The sequence below is a fragment of the Heterodontus francisci genome, chromosome 10 (genome assembly GCF_036365525.1).
Source record: "Heterodontus francisci isolate sHetFra1 chromosome 10, sHetFra1.hap1, whole genome shotgun sequence".
In the NCBI taxonomy this organism is placed as follows: Eukaryota; Metazoa; Chordata; class Chondrichthyes; order Heterodontiformes; family Heterodontidae; genus Heterodontus; species Heterodontus francisci.
This window is the reverse complement of record NC_090380.1, coordinates 42,699,731-42,714,449: the sequence shown is the minus strand read 5'-3', so window position 1 is coordinate 42,714,449 and position 14,719 is coordinate 42,699,731. Positions and strand designations below refer to the sequence as shown.

The window sequence follows — 14,719 nt, the reverse complement described above, 5'->3', positions numbered from 1 at the left end:
AAAATAAGTTCAGCCAGTTGGAGTAGAGTGGTGGTGGATGGGAACTGGTTGGGGCACTGATCAGGGGAAAGACTCTAGGCTATCCTGATGAGGGGTGGTGATGGAAAGAACTTGTACATCCATAGTAAAAATGAGATGGTTGTGGTCAGAAAACCAGCGCTGTTAGTGACGAAAACTATCAGAAGATTCACAGTTGTAGGTAGATTTGGACTGAACAAGGAGGGATACACTAATGTTAAGGTGAGAGAAAATTGGTTTGGTGGGACAGAAACAAGCTGAAATGATCAATGTACTGGGATAATCCTGCTTGTGTGTCTTGGGGAGTAGATAGAAGAGGGCAGGATTGGAGTACTGAGGTTGGAGGCAGAAGAGAGGAGGATTGCCAGAGGAGATGAGGTAGTAATTATGTGGGAAATTATGAATATGTGTTCAGTAATCGGGTCACAGTCGAGAAGGAAATAAGAGTTGTTGTTCAACCTTATCAAGATAGAGGTTTTTTTGTTATACAACATCAGCCCCATGACAGCAGGTTTGATGAGGCTGAGACATAAAATAATGGAGTGTTGTAAATTCATAGAGAGATTAGAGTGAGTGAGGGGAGTGGAAAAACTGATGCCCAGTATCATTTCAGTGGTATTCGATGAAAAGATTGAGTATAAGAGATTAGAGAAAGGGTCATGTTGGATCAAAGTAGATGAAGACAGCAGAAGGGATCAGATGTGGAGGGTGGGAAATTCTTTTGACCAAAAAGTAGACGCAAAGGTGAAAGCAGCAAACAAAGATCTAAGCAGCATGTCAAACTTGGGAGTTCATTGTGCTGAGGTTCGTAATCAGTTGGGGTTGACGAAGGATTGTTCAGAGTCAGAGAGGAGCATGTCATAAAGGATAGTGTAAATCCAGCAAGGGGTAAATTTAGAAGAAGAAATGGGATCGGAAGAAAATGAACAGGAAGAGGGATAAGGCGATAGGCTGGCACCCAAGAGTTGATGCCGTTTATGGTCCTTGTTACTGTTACGACCAGGTGAGAAAGGGGTCTAGGGTTCCCTCTCAGCCTTCACCTGGTCTTACCGTAACAGGGTTTAATTTTAAACACACCATTTTTTTTTAGCTCCCCCTTAGTGAATCCTTGTTCGCTAAGTTCTAATTATAAGGCAAAGAAACTAGTCAAACAAGGGTTTACTTAGGTTTAAAGAAAAAAGGGTTGAACTTTATTCAACTTAAACTCTAATTCGGTTAAAACCTATAGAATTGCGACGTGCCCGCGCTAGCATGTATACACGACACACACATGCAACTAGAGACAGAAAAGAGCAGAAGAAATAATGTGGAAAAGTTTGAGGCAATATCTGAAGATGGTTTTGGTTACTGTCCTTCGAGCTTGCTGTAAAGTCCTTGATTGTAGGTAGGTCTGGCTTTTCGTTGGGGCCCAGTATTCTTCTTAAACCTTGTTCGATGTAAGGGACTTTTCTCTCTTGAAATTCATGTGTCTTCAGTTGGTCCAGAGGCTTGTGAGAAAGAGATGGGAGCAGACAGGAGAGATCTTCTCACTCCAGGAGGAAACAGTATTTTTTTCTGAGTTCAAACTCTGTGGCTAATTTAAAAAACCCTGGACCAGCCAGTTAATCATGTGACCAGCTGGTTTAACCAGTCCTGGCTTTAGTGGATTGCATCACCTTAGCAGTATCTGGAATGTTCTTCCTTACACCTTCAATGTCTGGTGATCTAAATCCATTGTGGGTTGAATGTGTCAGGGAATGGTCCTTTGTGTCCACAAGCACTGTCTGTTAGTATGCAAATGTTTTTCAGCTAAGTATCTGGCAGCCCTTGTAACAGGCTTTTCTTCTTCCCAGCAACAGTTTAAAATCAGTGTTTATATGAAAAAATTAATATGCCTCATTCTTGGCCGGTGGGGGCCTGCATGACAGTTACCTAAAAGGAAGGAGGGGCAGAAAGATTTTTGGAAAAAATGCTTGATGAGATGAAGGATGATGTATAGTACTGAGGACCAGTATTGCCCTAAAACTCAGTGCTGCTGAAGACAACATGTATGCAGTTCTGCAATAGTAGAGAGGCAGTAATTCATGAAGTGGTAATTCCAGTGGTTAGAGGAGCATTGACTATCACAGTGATATTGATGATCAAGGGTGGATCCAAAAGAGGACGGCTGAAGTTTGAACCATTTAAACATGTCCTTTCTTCCATTCTAAAATGTTTTACTATACATTTTAGTTCCTCTCTTGTATTTATTTGTGTGCTTTCCCCCTCTCCATTTCTTTTTAAATGCTGACCATCTATAAATGTTTCCAGTTCTGATGGAGGTTATATCTGAAATTTTAACTTGGCTGTTCTCTTCACAGGTGCTGACTGACTTACTGAGTGTTTCCAGCATTTTCTGACCACATGTATATAACTGGTACTTTAAAACTCACTTCCCATTTAAAACATCTAAGAATCACCAACTCACAATTCTATAGATATATTTTGTTTCAATTATTTTTGATGCAGAACCTCTTGAAGAGTAAAATCAAATTAGATTTTGCGATGTCATTAATAGAACATACATATGTACAATCTGAGTACCAAGCCAATCATTTGATTGCACAGGGTAATGTGGCAGGTTAGCTAGAGAGATTATTTTCTTGTAAACCTGTAGTAGTTCTTGAAGAATGGAGCAAGGAAGAATAAAACTCTTGAGAAGGCAACCTATGTGCTAGAAGTAAATAAATATATCCCAGTAGCTATCGGTTGATGTTTGTGTTATTTATGGTTAGTGGCAGTTGATGTGTGGCCAGAGTGCCGAATTTAGCACTGAAAAACCTCATAAATTTGACCTGATTGCTTTAATGTTGTGATCAGGCCAACTATAATGTCCTGAAACTGGCTAAACAAAAAAACTGCCTCTGGAGCTAGTTTTCAGAGACCCATATTTGATTAAATGTTCCCCAGCTTTAAAATGGACATCAAGACCAGAGAAGGGTTTAATTTAGTAAAACAATATTTTAGTAATAAAGGTACTTGTGATATTGAATAACATTCTTCCTGCAATAGAACATTTTTGAGCTATGTGCTATCTGAACTGAAATCTTAAGAAATAGACAGCCCAGAAAGCACAGTATTCTCTAAAACAACGGACAATCTAAGATCTAAAACAAAGCAGCAGAAAGAAGGAATTGTTCAATATATTTTTTTTAAATTTGAGAAATCTGAATGAGCAGAATAACTTTAAAATAGTAAAAATTGTAAATTTGATTTTAATTGTGGAATTATGTAGTAAGATTTCAGGCAAGTTTAGTGATTTGAAAGTAAATTATTTTGTGAAATAGCTACTCTTATTTATGTATTCTCTCTTCAGCTATAAACTAATTTTCAATTTATCCATAAATGGTGTGTGATAGAATTTTTTAAATATTTGGTAATTTTTGTTGCTTTCAATGATGCATTAAGCAATGATTTCAGGGTATATGTGGCAATAATTTTACTTTTCCTCTTGAAAATCTCATAATAGTAAATAGCAAAGCACACAACCTTGTAATCCTAATATGTAACTGAAGGTCTTTCACTAAATCTTAATAATATTTCAGCTCTGGTTTGCCGGCATTTGTCTAGCTCTTTCAATGATCAATGAATAATTCAAGCAGACCCCCTGTAATTGGCAGTATTTCACTTATGAAATCATCTTTAATGACAAATTTTCTTGGACTCCCAATATTGGCATTTTTAAATGTTAGATAATTATTTTTAAAGCTAACTCTTAATCACATCACTGGGTTTATTGAGCAGAAATAGCTGGCACAGGATTTTTTTGCTTACAGATAGAATTGGTCCTCTCTGGAGTACGTGGAGAAAATGGTGGTTGTTTGTAGTGAACAGTCTGTCTCAAAGCATGTTACAGTTTCTTTTGACCTTTTAATTATATTCACTCAAGTGGCACATTCACATCTGGAACAAGTGGGATCCTTCTGTGGCAGCAGTAGTGAGCAGCTGAAACTGATATCTTATGCATCCCAACAGAAATATAGATTGTATTCCTCAAAGAGATAGTAAAAGGATGTTTGTCCTTGGTAGTTCTATTCGTAGATGGCACAGGACATGATCTTTGCAGAAAATAACTGCTGCGTGCAGTAGTGTGTCTGTAAGGCAGAAAAAAAAACAGAAGAGAAATTATATTGAATTGATAGAAGTGGCTTTGTTTTTATGTTACTGTGGCAAACTGGACAACAGGCCCAGTGATAACAATACTGGCCCTGTATTTCAAATCCAAATTCCTTTTTAAGTAAAGAATGACTGCAAGAGGTTGCTATGGTTCTGATGGAAAAAGGCAAATGATTGATTTACTATGGAGTCTTGAGTGTTTACCCGTGCACTGCTTAACTGTTTTCCTGGCACAGATTTTATAATTTACCTTACTGATTGAAAATGAATGGCTGTTCTGATTCCATTACAAAACATTACTTTCCTTACTCTGTTAATTTTAGTAGTTTACCATATTTAGTATATTTGTGCAAAATGAATTAAATAGGCAATGCTGGACATTTTATCCTGTCCCCGTCACTGTAAACTGAACAGCATATGAATCGGTCAAGAAGGCATACAGGTGATCTTGTCAGTGCTATTCTGTAACCAGACTGGTAGGGAGTGCGTGAGAAAGACTCGTTGAATCACTGTCCAATATTTTCCCTCCTCGTCTTGTTGGAAAATGCTTTTCCTCTCTTCAATACCAACTCCAGATAGTCCAACTAAAATCTAGAACCAACTATTTTTCTTCTGCACAAGGTATTACCATACATTGGTCCTAATATGTATAGGTTTAAAAAATATTTGAAAGGTAATGCAAATTGCTACATCTTTGCTAGAATAATGGATGACTTATTAATAGCAATTCATTTAAACTCATTTTTCTGTTTTCTTTGTAGTGAAGATATGGTAAAGGGCATATTTTGTCTGTTGTACAGGTATTCCAGTTAAAAAGCCTTTGACTGTTCATGTATCCTACTTTTCAGAGCTACTTTTCTTATTGGCTCAGCAAATTTGTGGTTGTTAAAGCATTTGCAGTTCTGGTAAAATGAATTATTGTTGATCTTATCACTCAATGATCATAATGCAAGTTTAAATGGCATGTAGTTTCCTTCTAGCCTGACCTCTCCAAGCATGTCTCCATCTTAATCTGAGAGAAACACATATCTTTACAGCAGTTTGGTATGTTTATTTTCCATGCCATCTACTCTTTATCAACTTTGAGTAAGACTGTCAATAAAGACCAATTCATTCTGAAATATGAAGGCTCTGATTCTGGAGAACACCTGTTTTTGTATTTCAGGAATTTTCATTTTTTTTTACAACCAATGTTTATTTCATCACTCCATCTCTGTTGTCTATTCTCATATAACAATTTTTGTAGTAAGGTGTGCTAAAGTACAAACAGGAAAGACAATCTAAATAAAGTCTTGTGTTTTTATTACCTGATTTTAGAAAGGCAGTGGACCTTTGCGAGAGAGTTTAGGTCGTATGCGTTTATTTTCTCTTGTAGCAGACTGTTTGCATCCTGAGCATCGAATAATACGGTTTACTGATTGACTAACATCTTCCGTTGGCTGTGTTTCTGCCCAACGTGCAAACTGCTGGAGTCCTAACAAAGGAATAAATAAATTAATCATTCAGGATTTGATGGCTTACTGTGACTCTTAAAAATGTATCATCAGTACAGCAACAACAATATGAACATAGCTAGTTTCAACCACTTGGTAAATGTTCACAAAAACTAAAGATTACTGCAGAATAAAATAAGAATCTTGCATATTTTGCTTTCAACTTCTAAAGCCTAACAGAACATATTTAAATCTTAAAAAGGATACTGACCATAATGATAGAATGATACAGACATTCATTTAACTTCATATTGATAACAACTACTGCCATTGCAAGCTAGCCACAAGATGCATTGCCATTGAAAACTGATGTTACTTTGTGACGCAGTAAAATGATTTCAGCACATAGTTTAAAATGTTGTTTATCTTGGTCTGAATTACAATTTGCACTCGATGTATGGCAATACAATTCTTTTTATCTTAGTAAAAATGCAGCGCTTACCTTCACATACTGAAGACATTGCTATCAATATGGTTAGAAGAACAATGATGTATTTAACATTCATTATTTTGATGAATATATGAATATTTTCAGTTACCAATACTGTAAGAAAATATTCTCCACCATATTTAAATACATCTGTGTGACTTCCTTTGGTTGCATACTAGGATAAAATTTCACTTGAGTCTTGATTGAAACGGTCTGCAAACACTTTCACTATTATGTGGATAGCAGTGCAGTCAATCATGCAGACCACGTAGATCACAGCCTATTGAATTAGTGTAATGCACATTAAACCATGCCACTTAGTTCCTCTTTGGAACTGCAGCCCATTAAAACTCCTGTGCTTTTTCTTTTCCAGATTTTGCTGCATAGGAAATGCATCTTAATGCTGACAATTATTTAAGTTACATTTCAGTGAACTGTGCAGCAACGGTTATTCAACAAGTAATGAACTCTGTTACCCTAAATTAAAATGAACTTTAAAATCACATCCTCTGGTGTTACTGCTATTGAATTGCTTTGTTTAAATGTTACAGATAAAACTGCTGGGGTAACCTGAAACACAGTGCTGTTGCTAAATTGTTTTGAAGTCCCTGCTCGGTAATATTTTGTGTACATTTGTCATGTAAAAATAGAAGTCGATGGTAATTAATTTTAATGTAATTGGAAAAGTTTTTTTCTGTTCAGTTGTATAGAAAGTGGATTGTTTGTATCATTGACTATGAATTTTCATTCTGTACTACAGGTAGGTTACATGCCACAATGATTTTTTTTTCTTTTACCATTTTACTGTTATAATCTGCAATACTATTTTTCACCTTTTAAAAATTTTATGCACTTTAAATATTTAAAATGATAAGGAAACGATTAAAACAAATAAGTTAGGCAGAGGGTATTCAACAACATTTCATTAGAACTCAGGTGTATCACCTTTAAAGGTAAAATGCCATGCTTAAGAATAATGTTGAACAGGAAAAGAGGATCCTTTGTCCATCTAGCCTGTCCCACACCATTGTGGTATCTTGTGTACCACAATATATATACTTTACACTTCATCCAAAACCATGTGATCTCCTGGGAGCAGCGAGATACCAGGTCAAAGCCCAGGGCAATTTGCAAGGGAAACAAAATCTGAGAAATTCCTCTTTGACCTCTCCCCCTTCCCCAACCCTGGTGATTGAAACTCTAGCCCTGATATTTCTTTGCAATACCTAACTTTTGTAAGAGGGGATCCCTGGCCCAACCAGAAACAGGTTCACCTCTCACAGCAATAAAAGTTGGCAGCCTGTTCCAGAGGTCTCTGCTCTCTGGAAGAAGAACCATCTCCTAACATCTAACCTAGGTCTAGCCTTATGTAACACAAAATTGTGATCCCATATTCTTTCTAACCTATTTAATTGTAATAAACTGTCAATTCAAACACAATCTATTCCTTTATCATCTTCTAAATCTTGATCAGATCACTCCATAGTTTATGCTTCTCTAAAGTATAGAGTCCCAGCTCTTTTAGCCTGTCTTGATAAATAAGCTGCTTTAAACTGGGAATTACTCTAGTGGCCCTCCTCTGCACCCTTTCCAAAGCCTCAAATATCACCCACCCTATGAGGAAACTGGACGCAGTATTCCAATTGATGTCTGATCAAGGATGAAATAGTATAGTTTGTCTTAAAGTCGATTGTACTATAAATGCACCGCAAGATTCTGTTTGCTCTAGCTATCACTTCATGGCATTGCACATGAACCTTTATTGATCTGTGCAGCCATCTCCCTTTTTCCACCTCCTCGAATGCTTTTCCTCGAAGGGTGTATGTATGTTGAACGTTCACCCTTCCCACATGCAGAAATTAAACATAATTTCACAGCCACAAGCCCAATTCTCCAACACACCAAGATCCACCTGAAGCAGTCAGGCATTGTCTATAGTCCTTACACTCGCACAGGTCTTAGTATCAAATGCAAATTTGCAGATTGTGTTCCCAACAGCTACAGCAAGATCATTAATAAAGAGTATTAAACAGCAACGATCCCTGCACCAATCCTGCATGCAGGATACAAACTCAATAATAAACAAATGTGAACAGAAGTGGATTCATAAAATATTAAAAGTGAGATAAAGAGGGAAAATGGCCTATAGAAATTCTGAAGGGAGTAGAAGCTTACTGGGATAAATACAAGAATATGTTAAAAGAGTGATCAGAGGAGCAGAGAAACTTGATTAAAAAAAATAGCAGTTGTGGCTAAGTATAAAAAAGCTACCACAATGGAAGAGGGTGGTCAGAGAACCAGTGAAAATTATTAGATGCAATTGGGCTCAAAACTGAGGATGTTAGCACATATTAGTAAGTACTCTAAAAGACTATATTGGCCTGTTTCTATGCTGTATAACTCTTAATTTGAGGGGATTTGAGGAAAAAAAAATTCACCCAGAGGGTGGTTGGAATCTGGAACACACTGCCTGAAGGGGTGGTCGAGGCAGGAACCCTCACAACATTTAAGAAGTATTTAGATGAGCACTTGAAACGCCATAGCATGCAAGGCTATGGGCCAAGTGCTGGAAAATGGAATTAGAATCTCTCTTGCCCCCCCCGTCTCTCGCTTCTCCCCCCCCCCGCCCTGTCTCTCTCTTTCTCCCCCGCCCTGTCTCTCTCTTTCTCCCCCGCCCCGTCTCTCTCTTTCTCCCCCGCCCCGTCTCTCTCTTTCTCCCCCGCCCCGTCTCTCTCTTTCTCCCCCGCCCCGTCTCTCTCTTTCTCCCCCGCCCCGTCTCTCTCTTTCTCCCCCGCCCCGTCTCTCTCTTTCTCCCCCGCCCCGTCTCTCTCTTTCTCCCCCGCCCCGTCTCTCTCTTTCTCCCCCGCCCCGTCTCTCTCTTTCTCCCCCGCCCCGTCTCTCTCTTTCTCCCCCGCCCCGTCTCTCTCTTTCTCCCCCGCCCCGTCTCTCTCTTTCTCCCCCGCCCCGTCTCTCTCTTTCTCCCCCGCCCCGTCTCTCTCTTTCTCCCCCGCCCCGTCTCTCTCTTTCTCCCCCGCCCCGTCTCTCTCTTTCTCCCCCGCCCCGTCTCTCTCTTTCTCCCCCGCCCCGTCTCTCTCTTTCTCCCCCGCCCCGTCTCTCTCTTTCTCCCCCGCCCCGTCTCTCTCTTTCTCCCCCGCCCCGTCTCTCTCTTTCTCCCCCGCCCCGTCTCTCTCTTTCTCCCCCCGCCCCGTCTCTCTCTTTCTCCCCCGCCCCGTCTCTCTCTTTCTCCCCCGCCCCGTCTCTCTCTTTCTCCCCCGCCCCGTCTCTCTCTTTCTCCCCCGCCCCGTCTCTCTCTTTCTCCCCCGCCCCGTCTCTCTCTTTCTCCCCCGCCCCGTCTCTCTCTTTCTCCCCCGCCCCGTCTCTCTCTTTCTCCCCCGCCCCGTCTCTCTCTTTCTCCCCCGCCCCGTCTCTCTCTTTCTCCCCCGCCCCGTCTCTCTCTTTCTCCCCCGCCCCGTCTCTCTCTTTCTCCCCCGCCCCGTCTCTCTCTTTCTCCCCCGCCCCGTCTCTCTCTTTCTCCCCCGCCCCGTCTCTCTCTTTCTCCCCCGCCCCGTCTCTCTCTTTCTCCCCCGCCCCGTCTCTCTCTTTCTCCCCCGCCCCGTCTCTCTCTTTCTCCCCCGCCCCGTCTCTCTCTTTCTCCCCCGCCCCGTCTCTCTCTTTCTCCCCCGCCCCGTCTCTCTCTTTCTCCCCCGCCCCGTCTCTCTCTTTCTCCCCCGCCCCGTCTCTCTCTTTCTCCCCCGCCCCGTCTCTCTCTTTCTCCCCCGCCCCGTCTCTCTCTTTCTCCCCCGCCCCGTCTCTCTCTTTCTCCCCCGCCCCGTCTCTCTCTTTCTCCCCCGCCCCGTCTCTCTCTTTCTCCCCCGCCCCGTCTCTCTCTTTCTCCCCCGCCCCGTCTCTCTCTTTCTCCCCCGCCCCGTCTCTCTCTTTCTCCCCCGCCCCGTCTCTCTCTTTCTCCCCCGCCCCGTCTCTCTCTTTCTCCCCCGCCCCGTCTCTCTCTTTCTCCCCCGCCCCGTCTCTCTCTTTCTCCCCCGCCCCGTCTCTCTCTTTCTCCCCCGCCCCGTCTCTCTCTTTCTCCCCCGCCCCGTCTCTCTCTTTCTCCCCCGCCCCGTCTCTCTCTTTCTCCCCCGCCCCGTCTCTCTCTTTCTCCCCCGCCCCGTCTCTCTCTTTCTCCCCCGCCCCGTCTCTCTCTTTCTCCCCCGCCCCGTCTCTCTCTTTCTCCCCCGCCCCGTCTCTCTCTTTCTCCCCCGCCCCGTCTCTCTCTTTCTCCCCCGCCCCGTCTCTCTCTTTCTCCCCCGCCCCGTCTCTCTCTTTCTCCCCCGCCCCGTCTCTCTCTTTCTCCCCCGCCCCGTCTCTCTCTTTCTCCCCCGCCCCGTCTCTCTCTTTCTCCCCCGCCCCGTCTCTCTCTTTCTCCCCCGCCCCGTCTCTCTCTTTCTCCCCCGCCCCGTCTCTCTCTTTCTCCCCCGCCCCGTCTCTCTCTTTCTCCCCCGCCCCGTCTCTCTCTTTCTCCCCCGCCCCGTCTCTCTCTTTCTCCCCCGCCCCGTCTCTCTCTTTCTCCCCCGCCCCGTCTCTCTCTTTCTCCCCCGCCCCGTCTCTCTCTTTCTCCCCCGCCCCGTCTCTCTCTTTCTCCCCCGCCCCGTCTCTCTCTTTCTCCCCCGCCCCGTCTCTCTCTTTCTCCCCCGCCCCGTCTCTCTCTTTCTCCCCCGCCCCGTCTCTCTCTTTCTCCCCCGCCCCGTCTCTCTCTTTCTCCCCCGCCCCGTCTCTCTCTTTCTCCCCCGCCCCGTCTCTCTCTTTCTCCCCCGCCCCGTCTCTCTCTTTCTCCCCCGCCCCGTCTCTCTCTTTCTCCCCCGCCCCGTCTCTCTCTTTCTCCCCCGCCCCGTCTCTCTCTTTCTCCCCCGCCCCGTCTCTCTCTTTCTCCCCCGCCCCGTCTCTCTCTTTCTCCCCCGCCCCGTCTCTCTCTTTCTCCCCCGCCCCGTCTCTCTCTTTCTCCCCCGCCCCGTCTCTCTCTTTCTCCCCCGCCCCGTCTCTCTCTTTCTCCCCCGCCCCGTCTCTCTCTTTCTCCCCCGCCCCGTCTCTCTCTTTCTCCCCCGCCCCGTCTCTCTCTTTCTCCCCCGCCCCGTCTCTCTCTTTCTCCCCCGCCCCGTCTCTCTCTTTCTCCCCCGCCCCGTCTCTCTCTTTCTCCCCCGCCCCGTCTCTCTCTTTCTCCCCCGCCCCGTCTCTCTCTTTCTCCCCCGCCCCGTCTCTCTCTTTCTCCCCCGCCCCGTCTCTCTCTTTCTCCCCCGCCCCGTCTCTCTCTTTCTCCCCCGCCCCGTCTCTCTCTTTCTCCCCCGCCCCGTCTCTCTCTTTCTCCCCCGCCCCGTCTCTCTCTTTCTCCCCCGCCCCGTCTCTCTCTTTCTCCCCCGCCCCGTCTCTCTCTTTCTCCCCCGCCCCGTCTCTCTCTTTCTCCCCCGCCCCGTCTCTCTCTTTCTCCCCCGCCCCGTCTCTCTCTTTCTCCCCCGCCCCGTCTCTCTCTTTCTCCCCCGCCCCGTCTCTCTCTTTCTCCCCCGCCCCGTCTCTCTCTTTCTCCCCCGCCCCGTCTCTCTCTTTCTCCCCCGCCCCGTCTCTCTCTTTCTCCCCCGCCCCGTCTCTCTCTTTCTCCCCCGCCCCGTCTCTCTCTTTCTCCCCCGCCCCGTCTCTCTCTTTCTCCCCCGCCCCGTCTCTCTCTTTCTCCCCCGCCCCGTCTCTCTCTTTCTCCCCCGCCCCGTCTCTCTCTTTCTCCCCCGCCCCGTCTCTCTCTTTCTCCCCCGCCCCGTCTCTCTCTTTCTCCCCCGCCCCGTCTCTCTCTTTCTCCCCCGCCCCGTCTCTCTCTTTCTCCCCCGCCCCGTCTCTCTCTTTCTCCCCCGCCCCGTCTCTCTCTTTCTCCCCCGCCCCGTCTCTCTCTTTCTCCCCCGCCCCGTCTCTCTCTTTCTCCCCCGCCCCGTCTCTCTCTTTCTCCCCCGCCCCGTCTCTCTCTTTCTCCCCCGCCCCGTCTCTCTCTTTCTCCCCCGCCCCGTCTCTCTCTTTCTCCCCCGCCCCGTCTCTCTCTTTCTCCCCCGCCCCGTCTCTCTCTTTCTCCCCCGCCCCGTCTCTCTCTTTCTCCCCCGCCCCGTCTCTCTCTTTCTCCCCCGCCCCGTCTCTCTCTTTCTCCCCCGCCCCGTCTCTCTCTTTCTCCCCCGCCCCGTCTCTCTCTTTCTCCCCCGCCCCGTCTCTCTCTTTCTCCCCCGCCCCGTCTCTCTCTTTCTCCCCCGCCCCGTCTCTCTCTTTCTCCCCCGCCCCGTCTCTCTCTTTCTCCCCCGCCCCGTCTCTCTCTTTCTCCCCCGCCCCGTCTCTCTCTTTCTCCCCCGCCCCGTCTCTCTCTTTCTCCCCCGCCCCGTCTCTCTCTTTCTCCCCCGCCCCGTCTCTCTCTTTCTCCCCCGCCCCGTCTCTCTCTTTCTCCCCCGCCCCGTCTCTCTCCCTCCCCCCCGCCCCCCTCACCGTCTGTCACTTCCCCCCCCCCCCCATCGTCTCTCTCTCCCCCCCACCCCCCCCTCGTCTCTCTCTTTTTCCCCCCTCCCCCCCCCGTCTTCCTCTACCCCCATCTGTCTCTGTCTCTTCTCCCCCCGTCCCCCACTCCCCGCTTTCTTTCTGTGTGAGTCTCTCACTCCCTGCTCCCCGCTGCCGCACTTTCCACTCTCCACTACCCGCTCCGTGCTCACCATCTGTGCAGTCACCATAAATGTGGATAATAGATCAGGCTGTGAATGCCGCTCTCCGCTAGATGCAGCCATGTTGTGTGGGAGCAGGATCCTAACAAACCTATAGCTGCCGGCCTAGGCCTAGGTGCCTGACATTCCAGCCGTTCACACCCGGGACCAGATGGAAACCTTTGGAGGGCCGAACTCTGGTTCATGGGCCGTATGTTGGACAACCATGGTTTAGCCCCTCATTCTCAGATGGATGTAAAAGATCCCATTGCATTATTTTGAAGAAGAGCAAAGGAGTTATCCCCAGTGTCCTTGCCAATATTTATCCCTCAATCAACATCACTGAAACAGGTTATATGGCCATTATCACATTGCTGTTTGTGGAGCTTTTTGTAAGTAAGTTGGTTGCCGCATTTCCGGCATTACAACAGTGACTACACTTCATTGGCTGTAAAGTGCTTTGGGACATTTTGAGGTTGTGAAAGGTGCTATATAAATGTAAATCGTTTTCAGTGTTCTGTTGTATATTTTTGTTTGATTCTATCACTGCCAATCTGTGGAACCATACTTCTTTTTCTCTTTTGAGGCAATACTATATTGCCTAGCAAATTTTGTAACTGCTTGTTAAGATGTGTCAGCAAACTGTATTGGATAGGAGTAGATTATGGCAGCTTGAATGAGTAGAATGACATGTACAGATAAGGCAAGATTTTTAACATGTGCAAAACCCACCCACTATCAGCGTTAATATCAGACCTAGAGTGTTTGGAAACATTAGTGCACAATGCCACAAACTGGGACGTGGACTTGATCTCTTCTATTACATTATCAGAAGATCTCAGCTTTGTGTTAGGTTTCATTGATTCCATTTATTATCATCTCCCCTTTTTTCTTGAAACTGATGATTTTTGTTGCACCAAAAATTCCACAGGTACCAGCAGCTCTCTGTTAACTTTTAAATGTGGTCTTAATGTGTGAGCTTAGACAGTGATTATCAACAGACTGTTGAGCCATGCAGGACATCATGGCCAAGATGAATCCTCTTCATGCCCAATGTTCACAAACCTGAAAATTTCAACAGGGGTAACTTGATACTGATTGGTAATGAAAACCTTTTAGGGACGTTTTCACGTCGCTGGCCTGGGGTCATGAGCTAATTATGGTGCCCCTAATGCTGCCAAACTGAGATCAGCTAACTCAGCACAGACCAGAGGCAGACTTGGGATTATCTTGATTCAGTAGCATAATTTTTATTCATTCATGGGATGTGAGCATCCCTGGCAAGGCCAGCACTTGTTACCCATCCCTAATTGCTCTTGAGAGGGTGATGGTAAGCTGCCTTCATTAACTGCTGCAGCCCATGTGGTATAGGTACACCCACAGTGCTGTTAGGAAGGAAGCTCCAGAAATTTGCGGATGATACAAAACTTGGAAACATTGTGATCTGTGAGGAGGGTAGTGTAGAACTTCAAAAGGACATAGACAGGTTTGTGGAACAAGTGGCAGATGAAATTTAATGCAGAGAAGTGTGAAGTGATTCATTTTGGTTGGGAGAATGCGGAGAGACAATATAAAATAAAAGGTGCAATTCTAAAGGGGGTGCAGGAGCAGAGAGACCTGGGTGTATATCTGCATAAATCATTGAAGGTGGCAGGACAGGTTGAGAGCATGGTTAATAGAGCATCCTAGGCTTCATTAATAGCAACGTAGAGTACAAAAGCAAGAAAGTTATATTAAACTTGTATAACGCACTGGTTCAGCCTCAACTGGAGTATTGTGTCCAGTTCTGGGTGCCACACTTTAGGGAAGATGTGAAGGTATTAGAAAGAGTGCAAAAGAGGTTCATGAGAATGGTTCCAGGGATGAGGAACTTCAGTTATGTGGATAGAATGGAGAGGTTGGGACTGTTTTCTTTGGAGAAGAGAAGATCGAGA

General features: G+C 46.0%; 1 protein-coding gene and 1 long non-coding RNA gene across 6 annotated transcripts in view; one reads left to right on the top strand and one right to left on the bottom strand.

The window, feature by feature from the left end:
• The window catches only part of ltn1 (listerin E3 ubiquitin protein ligase 1), a 169,624-nt gene that overhangs the window by 60,110 nt on the left and 94,795 nt on the right, over positions 1-14,719 (top strand). The gene's annotated exons all lie outside the window — the stretch shown is intronic.
• On the bottom strand, positions 3,706-6,283 carry LOC137374425 (uncharacterized). Its single transcript, XR_010975819.1, has 3 exons — positions 6,088-6,283; positions 5,460-5,626; positions 3,706-4,130 (listed from the first exon to the last, which is right to left on the bottom strand). It is a non-coding gene; the product is annotated as an uncharacterized lncRNA (long non-coding RNA).